Below are 5,000 nucleotides of genomic sequence, written 5' to 3'. Positions count from 1 at the left end.
GTCGAAAAGATGACCAAAACCCAGACCCAGAAAAACTAAAAACTGCATGGTCGACGGGAAGACAACAGGAGGGTTAAACCAATCACAATCTTCTTGGGTGGTGCTAAGCGCCGAGCGGAGCCACGGTGCCTCTGCTAAATAGTCTCAGGAAGGAACTTGTTTTGGTGGAACATGTGTACGTTCAAAAGTAGTTTTAGTCATGCAACAGAAAACTCAGATTGGACAGATAGTCTAGCTAGCTGTCTGGATTTACCCTGCAGAGATCTGAGGAGCAGTTAACCATAGTCCTCACAAATCTTAGGTTAGAACGCCAACACAAAGTGAAGGAAGCGGAAGGGGACGGACATCCGGCCTATATGAGAGACATTCCGGGTGCCTGGGTAGCTCACCTGGTAGAGCGGGCGCCCATACATAGAGGTTTACTCCCCAATGCAGCAGCGAAAAGCGTAACTTCCGGCAGTATTACCGGCAGAACGAGATCAATGGACCTTTTTCAGAGCAGACATTTTGACTTGTCATAGTAGGAAAAGCACAGCTGAAATTGATAACCTTAATGATGGCTCATCAAGTGTCCCAGTGAGCTATTTCAGTGAGTCAGCATGCACAATTACCAGGGCCTCTCCTAAGTGGAATGCAGCCATCATTAATGGTTTGGAATACACCTGTGCTTTTCCTACTCATGTCTGCCGTGAAAAAGGTCTATCCCCAGCCCAGTCTCACGGCAGTTCGTGAAATGGTTACGTTATTGAATCTATTGATTCGTGAACAGGACACGATTATGTCGTTTCTTTTCGTGTGGTGATTACAAATTTTAATTTAATGTATTTAAATGGGAAGCATATTTCGTGATCACAGCACGACAACGGTAGGGAGTAGTATGAAAAGCAGAAAATCTGCATAGGGAGGTTGGTCGGGGTGGTGGACGGGTCAAACAACACAAGACTTTCACCCAGGAGACCGGAGATCGGAGATCACATCACGCATGTTGCAGTTCCTTTCCATGTTATTCTTTTCCAAACCACAACCGTCCCGTTGTTGTGGCGTTTCATGTCCCCGTTGTTGCATCCCCCAGAGCAGCCCAGTGTCATAGCAGTTTGTGAAATGGTAACGTTCGAAAATTGTAACCTGTACACGAATCAATGAATCAAAATAACGTAACCAGGGTTCCAAATTAGCACCATCTACCAGCCAAATGCTGGTAAAATATGCAAGTGGCTGGTAGATTTGCTGCACTCACCAGCCAAAAAAGCAATGGTAATCTATTAAGTGGCTGGTGAAATGTGAACATTGACAAGCCATTTGGCTGGTGGACAACAAAGTCAATTTTGGACCCTGAACGTAACCATTTACGAACTGGCGTGAGACCGGGTTGCTATCCCGGACGTGGAACGGCGTGGTTATAGACTAAGTCGGACACAAATCTAACCGGCATGCATTGGGCGGTGATCGCCAGTGATCGTTTCTGCGCTGGCCTGGCTCATCTCACACGAGCCTGTTGTAAAGAATCATCGGCTGGTTGAAAAGGCGGAGAGTCGTTGAGGCGTTTGGCGTGTCTCAAGCCGGGATTGAAAACATTGGCGATGCAAAACCACAAACAGCAGCTGTTGCTCAGTTTGTCTGAGCCCTGCAAAACGCTCCTGTTGGTCGTATTAACCTCCTGTTGTCCTAGCGTCAAATTTGACCCATTTTCAAAAAGTTTCTATATCACAAATTTGGGTTTTCTTTCAAACAAATTTTCAACAAAAAAATAACGTAGATGGTTCCATACAACCATTACTCTTCACAAGTAAAATAAATTATCAGTTCACTTCTTTCTTTGAATTTGTGTGTTATATTTAATATATATATATATATATATATATAATAATAATAATAATAATTTAGCATTTAAAAAAAAGAATTCATAAAAGAACGTTGAAATAAGTTACAAAAATGTCGAAAAAGACGCCCACATTTTGACTAGGGGTGCACCGATCCAATATTAAGATCGGATATCGGCCCCCATATTGGCAAAATAGCTGGATCGGCCCGTGGATCTGTTAATTTTTCCAATCCCCAATCCAGCTATTTTGCCAATATGGGGGAAATTTGTCTTTTTCGACAATTTTGTCACTTATTTCAACGTTCTTTTGTGAAGTGTTTTTTTTAAATGCTAAATTATATATATATATATATATATATATATATATATATATATATATATATATATATATATATATATATATTAAATATAACACAAATTCTAAGAAATAAGTGAACTGATCTTTTATGCTACTTGTGAAGAGTAATGGTTGTATGGAACCATCTACGTTTTTTGGACAATTTGGTTGAAGGAAAACCCAAATTTGTGAGTTTTCTGTTGTTGTTTTTTCTCCGTTGCAGCACGTCATTCGTCAGCAGCATGCTGGAAGAGTTGAGTTAACCGTTAAGCAACATGGAGCGAGCCAGCTACAGTAGTTCGTTGGCTGTTTGCAATGTCTGCAAAGTCAATGTTTTTTCGAGAGGTGGTGGTAGTACTGCAAAGTACAATACTACAAATTTAAACAGGCACATCCAAAAAACATGTGTAAGAAGTTTGATTACATTCTATTTTCGATTTGAATGCACACTTGTTTTTTAAATAACAAATAAGAATTCAATACATTACATCTATGTTATTTTGTCTTAGTTAGGAAAGTCTGATGCCTAGTCTCTCCAACATGGTGGAAGGAAGGTATAAGGTGGAAGGTATACAGTTTATTATTAATTCAACAACAGTATTGGTTCGGTATCTGGTATCGACAGATACACAAAGCCCAGGCATCAGTATCGGGACTGAAAAAGTCAGATCGGTGCATCCCTAATTTTCCATCCATCTTCGTCTGCTTATCCGGTGTCGGGTCGCGGGGGGAGCAGCTCCAGCAGGGGACCCCAAAACTTCCCTTTCCCGAGCCACATTAACCAGCTCCAACTGGGGGATCCTGAGGCGTTCCCAGGCCAGGTTGGAGATATAATCCCTCCACCTAGTCCTGGGTCTTCCCCGAGGCCTCCTCCCAGCTGGACGTGCCTGGAACACCTCCCTAGGGAGGCGCCCAGGGGGCATCCTTACCAGATGCCCGAACCTCCTCAACTGGCTCCTTTCGACGCGAAGGAGCAGCAGCTCTACTCCGAGCTCCTCACGGATGACTGAGCTTCTCACCCTATCTCTAAGGGAGACGCCAGCCACCCTCCTGAGGAAACCCATTTCGGCCGCTTGTTCCCTGGATCTCGTTCTTTCGGTCATGACCCAGCCTTCATGACCATAGGTGAGGGTAGGAACGAAAACTGACCGGTAGATCGAGAGCTTTGCCTTCTGGCTCAGCTCTCTTTTTTTTTTGAATCTATGAAAAAAAAAATCTAAAAAATCTTTAATCTAATACCGCACCCGCTGTGCCGATTCTCCGACCAATCTCCCGCTCCATTGTCCCCTCACTCGCGAACAAGACCCCAAGGTACTTGAACTCCTTCACTTGGGGCATCCCTAATATTGACCCAGAAAAACAAAAAGTTGCTCGGTCAACGAGAAGACATCACAATTAATGCATCGGGATCAAAAAAATGACGGAAAAATCTTCATAAAAGTGGGAGAAAACCCCCCCCACAAAAAGTCAAAAGGCGCAGAAAAAAATTGACAAAGACATCGGAAAAAGTGACAAGAAAAACTCGGATAAAAGTGTCAAATGTTGGAAAAAAAAAGTTAAAATTTTGACCTAGAAAATCCAAAGAGTTGCATGGTCGACGGGAAGACCCCACGACGGTTAAAGAACAGGAATAAATGAGCTATATTGCCGTATGGCCAGTCCCTCCAGAAAAACGCGATGATGCGATCGCATAATTCAACGCATAATCAGCCAAAGTCTGCATATTTATGCGGGGGGTCGCATTTTTTCAAATACGCCGCACTTTCGCCACATAAATTGCAGATTTACTCTGTACGTGTGCTGTGTGTCTGAAATTTTGCTGCTGCTGCAACAATGTTATTTCCCATTTTTTTGGGATCAATAAAAAATCTATCTAACTATCTATCTATCTATCTATCCATCTATCCATCTATCTATCTATCTATCTATCTATCTATCTATCTATTTCCATACAAAAAAATCATTCATAATCCCCGTATTTTCGTTGCAAAAAAGTCCTATATATCTTAGCAGAAAGTTGAAAAATGTTGCGTTTACTTCACACAAGAGCAGCCATTTTCCCCTGTTGCCATGGGAACGTTATGAAGTGACGTAATTACGCGACGTGAACATCATCGAAAAGCTGCAAACCCCGCGATGAAGCCACGATGAAACCGCAGTTTTTGCAAGTTCCCGCAATTTCATCGCATAAAATTGCATAAATATCCCGCATATTCCATCACATTTTTTAAGAAAAACGTGCCGCATAATCAAGGATTTTTGCCCCAAACAATCACAAAAAAACTCAGCATTTTCTGGAAGGACTGACTTGTTGGTTTGTCCCGGTCAAGTTATTGGCCCCCAGAAGCTGTAGGAGCACGGAGAGCACAAGAAAAAACAGACAGGGATGTGATTTGGATAATGTGGCTCGACGGCTGATCTGATAGCGCTCGTCTTATTCACAAATGTAACACGGGATGTGGTCTAATCTTATTTATTTAAGAGCTTTAGGGGCTCACAATGAGGGGCTTTTAGTCTAAGCAGAGCTGCAGCCTTATCATTAGCAAAGAGGGAAGGCGATTAAGAGCAAATTATAAAAACAAAGAATTAAGTTCTGAGAGCCCAATCTAGAGGAGATCTCCCTTAAACTGAATCCATCTTACAACGGAGGAATGTTAATGCTGAGAGTAAAACACACAAATACACTTTCTCTCTTCCTTCCCTCCAGCTGTCCGTCCTCACGAAGCCACGTCACACTGTTCTGTTCAACAGGTAGGACTGTCACTTTTTGTTTAAATTATAAACCATTGTTAGCCTGACAAGCCAGACCCACATCAAGATGTTGGGTCTGGGAACTCACCA

This window comes from Sander lucioperca, chromosome 4 (assembly GCF_008315115.2).
Source record: "Sander lucioperca isolate FBNREF2018 chromosome 4, SLUC_FBN_1.2, whole genome shotgun sequence".
Classification (NCBI taxonomy): Eukaryota; Metazoa; Chordata; class Actinopteri; order Perciformes; family Percidae; genus Sander; species Sander lucioperca.
This window is presented reverse-complemented; position numbering follows the sequence as displayed.